This window comes from Condylostylus longicornis, unplaced genomic scaffold, assembly GCF_029603195.1.
Source record: "Condylostylus longicornis isolate FDR11 unplaced genomic scaffold, ASM2960319v2 ptg000017l, whole genome shotgun sequence".
In the NCBI taxonomy this organism is placed as follows: Eukaryota; Metazoa; Arthropoda; class Insecta; order Diptera; family Dolichopodidae; genus Condylostylus; species Condylostylus longicornis.
Genome location: NW_026577986.1, coordinates 6,816,114 through 6,831,269, shown reverse-complemented (window position 1 = coordinate 6,831,269; position 15,156 = coordinate 6,816,114). Strand labels below are relative to the sequence as shown.

Genomic DNA, 15,156 nt, shown 5'->3' with positions numbered 1-15,156 from the left:
AGTCTCTTCTATACTCTTGTAAATTGAATATACATCTAAAACAAAAGAACAAAGTTAACCACCATCAAATTGTCTAAGCAATTTTTATTATTCTTTCAATAATTTTTGTCTCTTTTATTTTTAGTCTCAAATTTTAATTTTAAATCTTTAAATAATATTTTCATTTTATAATTTTTTATACTTTTTGGTTTATTAAACTTTTCTCTCGTCTGCTGCTGTAAAATTTTCCATTTATTAATAAATCAAAAAATTAAAAAAAAAATTTTGTCTCTTGATCTGTTGCTGGACACCTTGACCCTACATATTTATTTGCAAACATATCCACCAAAATATATAGAAGTACAATAGACTAACATTCAGACAAGACCATCTCTTACCACTAGTTCCCATTAATCTTTAATCATTACCGTCTATAGCCAATAGGCATTTTTAATAACATAATTTCTAAAAAATTTTAATAACTAAATAAATAACCAAAAATATATTTGAATTTAATTTTATATTTAATATTTAAATATACTGCTAGCTTAATATAATACCTGTATATTATTATGAATACATACATACAAGTATATTTCTAAGTAAAATTCAAACTGCCTTGAATTCAATGTGAAACACAGACATTGTTTGTACATTTTATACCTGCTTTTTACATAAAAGCAAAAAAAAAAAAACAATATCACTCATTTCTTTCCAACAGTTCTTACTGAGAAACCTGTCATTCTCCTTTTTATTTAACAATGAAAAATAGAAAGAGACAAAGAACTAATTAGTTAAATAAACATTATTTCTATTTCTCTTCTCATTTATTTTATCATTTGTATTATTTATAATAAATCTCTTCTCTCCCTCTTACTCTCCCTTTCTTATAGTTTTATTTTAAAAATAATTTTTCTTCTTTTTCTGTTGTACCTTCATCAAAATGAAACTGTCATTTAGACAAAAGCAGTTAAAATAATTTTCTACTTTTATTTTCTTTTTATTAATTTCTTTTTCTTGTGCATATCTTACTTTTTTGTTCTTGCCTTACTTTTGTTTCACTTTTGAGAAAAAAAAATAAGTGCAAAATATTAATTTGTCAAAAAGAGAGGGAAATAATAAAAAGTAAGTGAGAAGATTTTAGACACCTTTTGTCATTAATTCACTTAATCATTCATAGATTTTTCTATTTCTTTAATTTATTTAAGAAGTTAGAGTACTGCATAAATAATACTTCTTTCTCACTCCAAAAAATATATATCTTGCTCAAGATTGGTGCGGGGTGGAAAATGGCCACGCTGAGCTGTCCAGATTTGCCGTTATTGATAGGTATCGGTATTCATTAGACATCCCCTCTTAATGGTCGAACTCCAACATATTTGGGTGACTATTGTATGATGGAGCACCTATTGTTTAATTATGGCAGTATAATTGAAAAAAATAATTTGTAATGGACCAAGTCACAATACTAATGTAAGCGGTAATGAAAATCACAAAATATCACATAAGTTAATGGAGTCCGATTCATGGCATTCAAGTTGTGTTCTTACACTTATTATAAAAAATTGCAGTTTATTGTAATAACATTTGACATTTATTTTATATAATATCTCAAAGAGAGAAATAAAGGCTTATGATAGAAAAGATATGATATTAAGTGAAACACATCTTATACTTCTCAAGAATATCTTCTATTTCTCCAAGTTGTCATATACGACGTGCCACAAAGGTCTCCTAGATCAAAAGACAATAAATTTTGAAATTAATTTTAGTGTTTAATTAGATACTTGAACTTCTATAATAATGGCCTATACATAAATTCCAAATTTAAATAACGAACCTGCTGTATTTGATCCCATCCATTATTCTCTGCGTAATCTAGAAATTTAAAATATTTTACGTAATAACAATAATAATATAGAAAGGAAAAATTGAATTTTGTAATGTTTGAATATTAGCTAAATGCTGTCAAGAACATGCACACAAATTTTGTGGTTTTTTCGATAATGGAAAATTCTGGTTTTTTCTCTTTATTCTTTTACCTTTTTAATTTATTTTCCCTTTTTTTCTTGTGTTTCCTATGTAATACTCTGTATTGTTAAATATAATGTACAAATAAATAATTTCAATTTTAAATGAAAGTGGTATAATGTATGAGGATTCTAATTTTTTTTTTAAATGAATTAGAATTGGAATAATAATCGTCAACAAGTTAGTAAGTAAATTGGAGGTTAATAAAAATGAGACTTTCAAAAATTAACAACAAGAATTTCAATTTTAATCAGAAATAGTAGAATTTTTGGTGTCGAATGAAATAAATGAAGTTCTAATAGAAGTTTTAGGCACCTTTGATTTTTGAAAATTTTAAAGCTCGTACATTGAAAGTGCTGCCTCGCGTTCCACTCTATAACGAATATGTCATTGAGTTTTTTAGTTTAAATACTCTAACGTAGTTTACGGTTCAATTTTTTAATAAAATAAATAAAATTGCAATATTAAATTAGATGGGGAAGAGAATTGAGAAGAATTCAAAGAAATTTTTATATTCGTAAATTTCTTTTGAAATTCAGGAAGAAATGCACTAGCAAACTTCCTTAAAAGCACGTCATATAAACGAAATATATTATTAACCACACACAATACCATAAATTGAATTTGCTGGTAATTCACCTAAAATCACTCAGCTACTACATACAACAACAATAAATTTAAATTAAAGTATTGTTTATATTCGTTGTCAAATTCAATTTTTAAGGTACCTCCTTAAAATATATTATGAAATTTTGTTTATAGCAAATTATTTTTAGAAAATATTAAAAATAAAATAATATATTTGTACACAGAGTGTTTGAGATCTAAAAGACTCGTCAAAAATGGGTGACAAAATGGATCCTGGCAGATGAAATATAGTATGAGATATTATCTTTTTTTTTCGTTTCTTTGTGAAATTGGTGAAATGTAAATTTAGAAGAAATAAAAAGCATCATCTTTTCGCAATTTTTGCTTATATATTTTGGGAAATATGACAAGTAGAGTGAAACTGATAAAATCATTTTAAAGACAACAGAGCTCTCTGTCTAGCTTTACTTCGCCGATTATTAAAGATGCTTTTACCTTTTGAAAATATTTAAGAGCAAATTCTTTCTTCTTTACACCATTGTTTACTGAGAATTTATAAGTTTTTATACCCTACTACGTCTGTTACGTAAAATAAAACCTACCCCTTCCAATTTAATTCTGATCCCAATTATATTGCATATTATTTTTTAAATAACAGGCTATTAAACCCATACCTGTATTTCATTCGATTATGATTAAAATAATGTGTTGGCCGAACAGATGAGAATCAAAATCTACTCCTAATTTAAAAAACAAAATTATGACCGCTCTTGGAACATTTCATCACCATATTTTCGGAACACTGTCGAAGGTTTAGACATCCGGTACATTTATGTATGTAGGTTCTTATATATTATATACCTATTCTATAAAGAAAAGAGTAAAAATATTATATAATCAATTTTTATGTTATTTAATCAAAATAAAACGCTTTCATATAAATTAAAATATTCTTTACCAATCATTTAAGATTTTGACAGCTTTGAATTTAATTTATGCGATAAACTTAATATAAAAGAAAAAATTCTAGAAAATATTAACAAAATATTAAAAAAAAAAATAATCAGAAGGCATTTATTTTCAAAATTAATTTATTGTATATACATATGTATATCTACTTATGCTATGTTAATATTTTCCATATAAATTATTAGGAAAAAATAATAATAATTTTCTAATATAACAGTTGAAATGCTTGTGAACCTAAAGTGTCATAAATTTAATGATATACACATAAACCTAATGAAATTTATTAATTTTCAAGGAAAAAAAATCACTATGACAATCAAAAGATTAAGAAAGGATGAAATATGAAAGGATCTGTGTTTTTTTTTTTTTGGTAATTTTAATAGAAATTGATTTTTGTTTTCGACTTAATTATGGATATTTATTTTTATATTTCATAGAATCTGTTATACTATACAGTAATTGATTTAAATTATATTTGACATTATTCATTAATTATTATTGTAGATTTTGTTATTAAACAGACACATTATCAAAAATTATTTCTGATTAAGATTTAGAAATTTTTGAAAAAACTAAGGATAAATTATTATTTAAGGTTAATCTCTTAATTAATACAAGTTCCAAATTATACATACTAAACTAAAAAAAATATATTTGTGAATGTTGTTTGTATGAAAAATCTATGAAAAATGCATATTTCGCATGTTTTTAAATACATTCAACACGTTTTACTGGCAAAACTATGGGTACTAGATAGAGGAAAATGTTATATGGGTTAACTTTTAGATTTAATCAAAAATTTTCGAGAAATTTCGAGTTTTGTCAAAAAAAAAAAGAAATTCTGACTTTGACGAGCTGTATCTCGAAAACTATGGTTCAGATCAAATTGATAAAGAGCAATCTATCACCTGTAAAACAAATTACCCAATGATTACTCTATGATGCATGGTTCCGCAGTTATTTATTTGTATGCAGGAAAAATCTGGTAGCTTCTTTTTTAACAGGCTGTAGCTTGAAAACGAGAACAATTTTTTGCTGGAAATTGATCAAAGAATCATCCCCAAAATTATTTGCCACCTTTTGCGAAACACCCTGTATATTATTCATAAATGAACACAATTCAATAAAATTAAGTATACTAATTTCCTCGCCTTTTGGAAGTATTTTACTACCTAGGGAAAATGTAAAAAATTCCCGGGTTTTAAAATGTGTAATACTCAAGTCAAGGGTTTAGGATTTGGGCTCATTTGACAGGAATTAAAATTAAAACAACACAAGTTTTATGAGCCGATGTTGGGAAAATCAATTCAGGAAAAATAAAATTGTTTCCATTTTGTAAACAACAACTTTTTCAGTTATATGTAGAAATTTATAACTTACTTATCGAAAACTAGCATAATATAATTATTAAGTATAAAGTAAATATATGTATTTCATCAATTTATTTTCTTATATTTCTATTGTGAAATTAAATCACATTATTAATAAAGTTATTTGATAGTGTTGCGTTAAAATTTCAATTCTGTCCAAAAAAATTAATAATTTGATCTTTCCGAAGAAACCGAACATTTGGTCATATGATCAGATAAATTATTAATTAGCACAATACATCTTTGGAAATATATAAAATTGGCAACTCACGCAAAACAGACTACTTTCACTATGATTTTTTTTTCGTTCAACTAACGTTCATGCTTGCTCACACATTTTTTTAATTTCAGCGGGGCAGTATGTTTTTCATTATCCTGCGTTTTATACAAAACACTTAACAAAACACAAATTTTTCGACTTATTTTCAAAATCATTTGACAAAACGAATATAATTTTTCGACTATGGCCCCGTTTAGCATGAAAAGCTCTTTATTTTTATTAGTACAATTTTGTTTCAATCTTATAACTCACACTTATAAAATTTGATTATTTTTAAATTGAAAAATTATTTTGCTTTACTTATGAAAATATTCATTATTTTTTACAAAAATTTTACTCGTACCTTTAAAATTACAACAGACGAGAATTAAAATATTAATTTTTATTTTCTTTTACAGGTAAGTTCTCATAATATATCAACTTTATTAAAAAATATTTTATTGGTAAGTTTCATTTTTAATTAATTTTCTTCTTATTTTTTCACAATATTTTTGAATTTTTATTAAATTGAATTTCAATGAAAGTAAAGAAGTTTTCAACTTTTTTATTTCGTTTACAGTATAACACTCTTTTACATTTGTAAAACCATTTACAATTATATTTTATTAATAACATTTTAATTCCTTTGAAATATCAAAAAAATTTTTTTTAAAGAAAAATAAATTAAATTAATATTTTTTGCAAAGTAATAGGATTTTCTTAAAGAATTTCAAAGGTAATAAGAAAAAAAAAAAAATATATAAAATTTAAAACATTTCAATATTGTAGGTATTTCAATTTTGATGAAATCATGAATTTCGCTTCAACTAATTTTATGTTTTTAAACCTTTTTGTACCTATATGAACGTTTGTTCGAAGAGTATTATAAATTTGCCATTCCGTTAGTAATGATAGTCTGAGATATAGACATTTTGAGCCGTTCTAACAATGTCTTTACGTTTATCCCAACCATAACTCAAAAACTAATTAAGTTCACCAAATTTACAAAAAATGATTTATAACAGTTCATACCTTAATTAAATTTGATGTGACTGGATAGTTCCCTTACAAAGGTATTTGATTATATCTCAGAATTTATTGAAACAAATAGCAAATAAGCATGTCATTGGAAGTATTATATTTGATAAAACTACTTAAAATTTCTTGATTCGTAGTGGCAGCTGCTATACAAGTTCAAAACCCTTTTGCTCGTGTATTATAGAAAATATACTGAAATGACAGTGCTGATAATTTTGCATAAACGACATGGTAATATGTACATTATTTTCAGAAAATATCTTTCAGCCACATATATGAGCCACATATATTTATAAAATAGCACAATACAATTTTTTCAATCACTTATTCGTGCGGGTATAACAAAGTTGACCTATTCTCTCTACCTATTCTCGTTTTTAATAAAAGAAATTTTTTTATTTTCAATACGATAAAAATGACCATGAAATATCAATGGAATTTTCTTTTTACTTCAATCGGGTTAACAAAGGGCTCTAAAGAGTGTTCTTAAATGCTATTTTAAGAAAACTTTAAAATAAAGCTAAATATTAAAGTCATGTATGTATGTACATATTTTACATATAGAATAAAAATTTACTTATTATTCTTTCATTTAATTTTGTCAAAAAAAATTTTAATTTATAATTTTATTTTTTTTAACAAATTAAGTAATGTGAACCAAAATTAAGTATTAATTTTTGAAAATTTGTTAAATAAATTGATTATTTAAAAAAAAAAAAACAAAAAAAAACTTTTTATTGTCAGGTGTGGGGTTCGAACCCACGCTCCCGTTTGGGAACCAGAGCTTAAATCTGGCGCCTTAGACCGCTCGGCCAACCTGACTTATACAAGTTCATCTAGCTAATAAATATTTCAACAGTGTGTAACAAAGAACACAAAAATTTTTATTAATAAAACGCTAATTTATTTTAATTTTGTTTTGTTTACGATCTTTTTTAGTTCGTTGTTTTTTTTTTAAATTTAGAAAACTGTATAATAATATATACCTACAAACAAATGAACAATATTATCGTTATACATACATAAACATAATACGTAACGTACAACAAAACAATATTATTAAACTAAAATATAATATGAAAATGACGTAAATCATTCGTTATACGAGCGGAAAGTATTTATATCTACATATTATATGCTGCAATAAAGCATAATATGATTAATATTGAGTGAAGAGTGTATACTATTAATATTATTATTTCTTTTGAGTTCATTCATATGCGAGACTATGTCGACTGTCCAATAATGTGTGAATACATTTTGCATTTCATTAATTTTAATATTTTGTTTGTTTTTCTTTTTCGTTTATTGGCTATTAAAAGCGAGATTTATTAAAATTTAATAAAATAAGAAATTGTCAATTTATAATGTAACAATGTGAACAATAATGTTCTGATATGTTAAAATAAAAAATTAATATTTAAGTTAAATTCCCAAAAATATCTTGGATGTGATAAGAATTTGATTACATGCATAGATAAGATACATATGTATGTGTGTATATTAAAAATATTAAAATACTGTTATCTTGTCACTCTTTTGAACAAAATTTGAATATTTTCAAAAATTGAGAAAATTTACGATCTTTAAACGAAAATCACTTATACTATTATAGAATAATGTAATGCAAAGTTGTGCTACCTGTAATGTGGCAAAACAATCGAATTTTATTGCTTTCCATTTCTCTCTTTTTTTCAATATAAATAGTGGAAAAGAAACAATTGTATTATTAATTCCACTTTTCGGCAATAATTTTAATTTCTCTTTCTATATATAGTCCACTATAATTTGATTATTTCGTGATACATGACACTACTTTAGTTTTTAATTCTATTCTGTTATTTTAAACTGATAAATAATTCAGACAATATGTTTTCATTAAATACCGCATAAATTTGAAAATGGTCCAAGTCAATTAAAACCATAATTAAATGGTATACGCAATATTTAAAATAATAAATTTTAGTTTTTTTTTCGAGGAAGCTAGCATAATTCTATTATAGGTAATATTTTAGGCATTGTGCTTTTGAATTTGAAGAAATAGTTTTTGTTTTGTATATAAAAAATCGTTAACTGTAATAATTATGGTTAATATTTTTTAATTTTTTTATATCTACAGTTTCTAATTTTGAGGCTCTTTATCGGATGTTTCAGCCACATTATCCTCAAGTATATGTCTAATATTATTTTAAAAAGCTGCAATTTGCGTCAGGTGGTTAATACTAATAGGCGAGAGGATTTCACCTTACCGAAAAGCAAAAACCAAGATAAAACAGTGAAATCTGTTCAAAAGATGCCGCGCTTAATTAACAAATTCTTAATGTGAAAATATTATCTTAGTGTTGCTTGGGCGTGAATTTTCTAAAGTCTAAAATATTTTAATTTAAAAAAAATAGCATGACTGTCAAGTGAGTTCTAGAGTTAATTAGACCATCAATTTTCAAAACAATTCAAATCTTAAAAATAAAACAATTTAAGAAAAAAATTAATTTTGACTTAAGCGATTCTTCTTCTACACATATTCTATATAATTGTAATTTTACGAACTTCTGCGTTATCAATGCCAAAAGAAAATTAAAACAAAATAATATCAAATCTAAAACATTAAAATACGAAATTTTTTCTGTGTCCATTTCACACTTTTGAACTCACATTTTTTGAACTTTTTTTTTTCGTGCCAGAATTCTTTCACAATATTAAATTGTACGTATATATATACTCGTAATTATGCTTTTAAACGTGAATAGCGTATAAGTATTTACAAAAATACCTCTATATAAATACGTACACAATATGTATGTAAGCAAGTATATATAATGATTTTTTGTTAAAAATAAATATTGACCATGACCATCAGAATCAGTATTACGTTAGCCTGGCACTTACTTTTAAAAATAATAATAATGAAAAAGTGTTTAATAACAAACGGAACCGAAATAAAATAATGAATGTTTTGTTGCCTGCAATATAAAAAATAAAAAAGAAAAGTAATAAAAAAACAAGTAAAAACGTTTCAGTCGGTATAAACCGATTGAATTATACCCTGCACCTTTCGTTATTGTGTAGCAATTACTTGAACCTCTAAAATCATTCTATAGAAACTTCACGGACATGTCTGACCCATAATTGGACATCCGACTGCCAAGTTTCATGAATCTGACCTTATAATTTTTCCAAATATTTAAAATTAGCTTTTGGAGTTGTATGGTAAGTACCTGAACCTGCCAAGCAATTCCACCAAAACTTCACAAATATATCAGATCTATAATCGGACACACAACTGCCAAGTTTCATGAATCTGACTTTATTATTTTTTCAAATATTAAGAATAAGCTTTTAAACTTGTATGGGATCTACTCGAATCTGTTAAGCAATTCCACCAAAACTTCAGAAATATATGTGACCTATAACTCGACATACAACTGCCAAGTTTCATGAATCTGACTTTATTATTTTTCCAAATATGTAAAATAAGCTTTTGGAGTTGTATGGCAAGTACCCGAACCTGTCAAGCAATTCCATCAAAACTTCACAAATATATTTGATCTATAATCGGACACACAACTGCCAAGTTTCATGAATCTGACTTTATTATTTTTCCAAATATTAAGATTAAGCTTTTAGACTTGCATGGGAGCTACTCGAACCTGTCAAGTAATCGCACCAAAACTTTAGAAATATGTCTGACCTATAATTGGACATACGACTGCCAAGTCTCATGAATTTGACTTTATTATTTTTCCAAATATTTAAAATAAGCTTTTAGACTTGTATGGGAGCTACTCGAACCTGTCGAGCAATTCCACCAAAACTTCAGAGATATATTTGAACCATAATTGGACACATGATTGCCAAGTTTCATGAATCTGACTTTATTATTTTTCTAAATATTTAAAATTTGCTTCTGGAGTTGTATGTCAGGTACCCGAACCTGTCAAGCGATTCCTCTAAAACTTCAGAAATATATTTGACCTATAATTGGACACATGACTGCCAAGTTTCATGGATCTGACTTTATTATTTTGCCGAATATAAAAAATTTGCTGTTGGAGTTGTATGGCAGCCACCCGAACCGGTGCAGCTATCCCATTATAATTTTTAGAGCATGTGTAGAATATAATTGGACACATGTATACAAAATTTTATATTTATACCTTTATTAGTTTTTGATATATTTAAAATAAACTCTTTGAGTTGTATGGCAGCTACCCGAACCCGTTGTCCGAATTAGTCCAATAACAATAGGGCTCGTCCTTGGTACAAAAGAAAAAACTTGTGAAAGTTTGGTGTCGATTGCATTATGCGTTTTTGAGTTATCGTGCGATCGGACGGACGGACGGACGGACGGACGGACGGACGGACGGACGGACGGACAGACGGACATGTCTAAATCGACTCAGAATTTTACGCTGAGCAAGAATATATATATATGTCCATACCGCAGATGACTCCTTCAAGTAGTTACAAACTCCATACCAAAGTTAATATACCCTTCACGAAGTGCAGGGTATAAAAATTATTATATTTTTTCACTTTTCTCTTATTGTTGGCAAATATTCCAATATTATTGTTGGTGAAAAATAAAGAATGAGAAAAAATATATTGAGAAAAAAAAATTACCACTTGAAATAATTATAGTTGCTATTGCCGGCCAATTTGTATGTATGTAAGTGCATTATATTTATAAGAGAAAAAAATTTACGAATATACAGGCATATTTACGTGCACACACGCATAATATGAACATGAAAAGCATTATATAGAAAATTAAATTTAAAAATGCATTCAGCAATGACCCAGCAATTTATATTTTGCTTTTTCCTTATTTTTACAAACCAACAAAGAATTGGCAATAATAAAAATAATGAGTAAAAATTAAAAATTATTATAAAGAAAAATAAAATTTTGTAGGAAGGCATAGCATATGATCGAGTTTAATTGTTGACAAAATTAAAATGATCCAAAATCAAGTCGAATATTTTCTATACAAATTTAATTAGTACGAACCAACTTTGTAATAATATAAAATTTTTGTTGCAACAATTTATCAATTGAAAAGTAGGGTTAATGCTTCCAAACTGTAGCACTTTTTTCTTTAAAAAAAAAATACTCATTTTAAAGGCAATCTAGCTATGTACTCTATTATTAAAATTACTTTCATTCATATACGAAAAAAATTTCACAAATTGCAGACTTTTAGGATGACACAAAAAAAAACGAAAGAGGCGTTCAGTTAATGCTCGAATATGAGCGTTGAATGCGTGAATTAAGAAAAATAATTACATTTTTTAATGGCATGACATTTACTATTTAGCTTTCCGCATTTATAGAATATGGAAAAGCTTGCAATTTCTGAAATACAATGTGCCGAACATTCAACTTTTACAACCTTTGAGGGGTGATAACTTGAGAAGGCGGTGAAGATTGACAAAAATTTTCTTCTAACGAAATAAACTATTTATTAGTGTCCTACCAGCTGCGGTTTCAAGTAGCCAGCCGCTTTTTTCTTCTTGGAAATTTAAAAAATGCTTGCAAAATTTGAAATAACTCTTAGAGGGTGGGCGAAAGGTAGAAATAAATTCTAAAGAAACAAGTTTCTAGTAAAGATCTATGTATACTTAAAATTTCATCTTTTTATCTTTAAGGTTGTAGAAGGTTTGTAAACATGTCTACGGACGAACGTTGGACGAACGGAGAGTGTGATACTAATAGGAAATTTTTTCTAAAACTTTTTTGGAAAAGTGGTAAAAATTAATTTTCTGAAATCTATATTCACATAAAATTTGATGTGAAAACAATACCGCTCCATTATGTTACTGGCAATGCTATTGAAGAAAAATAAATAATATTACAACAAATTTCAATGTTATAATTAAAGATCAATGACATTTTTATATTATTGCAGCGACACATTCATTACCACATTTTAATTCTATAATTTTTTTTTGTATGGACAATTACATATATATGTACGTACAGATGCGCTCATACATGATCAATTTAAAAGTAAATTTTAGACCATATACTCAGATTCATAAGATTTGTATATAAAATTTAACTACTTATGCACTCGTATGTGATCTAAAATTACATGAATTCAATTAAATTCAAATAAATTTAAGAATGTGGAAGAATTAGCCTTTAAAAGACTACCTTTAAATAATAATCAAAATTCTGTTAACAATATTGTAGAGAAACACAAAGTTTCATAACTTTAAAATTTTAGATCCTACAAATTCCATTATTCTAAAATACGTTCTGTTGTTAATATTTGTCTTAAATCAAAGATTATGAGCAACATTAAAAACTTTGTGTTTAACTTTAAAGTATTTCGCAAAAAACAGATGTTTTACATTTTAATTTCCATAAATAGGTTCTGTAAGACTTTATTTTCTAAGTGATTTTTGTTTCTTAGCACTATAATGAGCAAAATTATTTGAAAAAATGTGTGAACACGTGAAGCACGTCGTGCATATTTTATTTTCTTTGTTAGTCGGCATACTTACATTTTTCTTCTGATCTTTCTCGATTCTGAAAAATGTGCTGTGAATGCAAGGTTATTTTTATTCGAATAAATTTAGAATTGAATTTCAAGAGAAATTTTCAATATATTTTTTTTTAATTTCTTTCATATTAATATGTAAATGAATTCTCAATTTATTATTATTAAAATTTACTTATAGCAAATTTTATATTTTCTTTTAAAATGTGGCAGATTGTCAGAAAGAAGTTTTAAGAATTAAGAATTACTAAATGTGCCAGATATACAATCATATTTAATCCTTATTTTTTTCATAATATTTTATGATTTTTGAATTCTGTTTTAAAAATACAATACAAGGACTGGATTTGGTTTCGTATTTACCTTAGAAAACTGATGCGTTCATCATATGCGATGAAGGGCATATGAAATTTAGTATACTCGTACAATAATTGAAATGACAATGCTGTGAATAAAAATATCAACATTTTATCATTAAATTCGAGTTTGTTAAAACTATTACACATAATTTCAAAATGTTTTGAAAATTACGTAGCCTTGCTCTTTCAAATATTAAATTAATAATTGTTCCAATCATTGTAATAGCAAATTCCATAAATCATTAGAGAAACTCAATAATAATAACACATACTGGGAATTCTTATCTCTGTATTACAAATATTCTTGCAAATAAATTCATAATTCACACAATCAATAGTTATTCTAAAGAATTCTTAAGAATTTCTAAAATTATGCTTGAAATTAATCGTTACAATTATCTTAATCACTTTCATTTAATTTCAACTTTTCCTATATTTTGTATGTGCAATAGAATGTGTAATAAAATGAAATAAATTTTCTCATATTTCTATTTCTTTTCGCAAAAATTCTTTCGCAAAAAAAAGAATATCACCTTTTATATAAAAGGATTACCATAAATGATATTAAATCAAAATGTCCATTTTTATTCTTTATTAATAAAACCAATAAAAAATGAAAGATTTAAGAATTTATATGTATTCCAAGCTAAAAATAAATTATCACTAAAAATATACAATCTCAAATTGTCCTTATATACACAACAATATTTTATATCCTTGTTAATTTTCTTTTAGAATTTGGATTTACAGCAAAATATGGGACATTGATATATGTAAAAAGTAATAAAAATAGAACGAAAAAAAAAATTATACTCATATATTTAAGACTAAATCCCTGATATTTTTGTAAATGATTAACAATTCAAATCTACATACACACATACATTAATACATTAAAAGATATGTTAATTTGAATTGATAACTTCAAAAACTTATTATTATTTTAATCTATTGAATTTATTACCTATATACATGCACGCTTATCCTTCTCATGGTAAGGATAATAACGATATATTGATATAAGTATATACAACACGTGTATAAAATTTATAAAAATATAAAAGAAAAAAGAAACTTATAATAATATTTTATTTATATAAAAATCACAACGAATAAATTAAAAGAAATTTGATAAAATAAAATTATGGGGAAAAAAAATATTAAAAGTTGTTTGTATATTACGATTCGGACAAAAATATAGCTTAGTACAAACGACAACAATTTGATTATATTATAGTAAAGAAAAACAAAAAACACAGTGTCTCATTAAAGTTTATAAGAAAAGCTTATAAAATTTAACAGCATCATACAAGGCGATGTAATACTTATGAAATTTTTGAGACATAAGCACATATTGCAGCATTAAATTTCATATTAAATTTAATTAGTTCATGTAACAAGATATTCGAATTTATTAGAATAAGTTTTGAAAAAAAAAAATTACTTTTATTTATGTATCCCAGTTTTGTTTACGATCTCTAATTCTATTATGCTTGAATACCTTAAAAATATGTTGTTTTCGATTAGTAGAATATGGTTTGCAATTATTTGGCATAATTTAACTAATAATTTTTATTTCTTATGAGGGAAAGGAAAAATCGGCAGGCTTGAATGTTAGTAATATTTAAAATTTGTTAGTAATTTTAAAATTTCTGTACAGAAATGTTTTGATTCTTTAACAAAAATCGCAAGTAAATATTAAAATACAAGGAAAATTTTGATAGATATGGATTAAATTAATAGTTAAAGAAAATTATAATTGCTGTAATTTGGTTGTAGAACATTCAAGAAAAATTACTAGTTAAATTAATCGATTACAACATATGTTCATCTATCTGGCAACTACCGTCAGGTAACTTAAAAAATATCCCTTATAAAATAAAATTTAATAAATATCCAATCGGGTAATTTAGATAATATTAATTTTAAAATATTCCTAATAATTCAAATAATATTATATGTAATGTATTAGAATGGGTTTTTATGATCTTTATAAACCGTTTCAGTGTTTGCAGGCCTAGCTTATATTTTTTTCAAATACTATAAAATTTTTAAGATTTG

The 15,156-nt window shown here is 25.5% G+C and overlaps 1 non-coding gene across 1 annotated transcript; it reads right to left on the bottom strand.

Annotated features, from left to right (window-relative positions):
- Positions 1-6,972: 6,972 nt before the first annotated feature.
- Trnal-uaa (transfer RNA leucine (anticodon UAA)) lies at positions 6,973-7,056 on the bottom strand. The gene has a single exon. It is a non-coding gene; the product is annotated as a tRNA-Leu (tRNA).
- Positions 7,057-15,156: the final 8,100 nt, after the last annotated feature.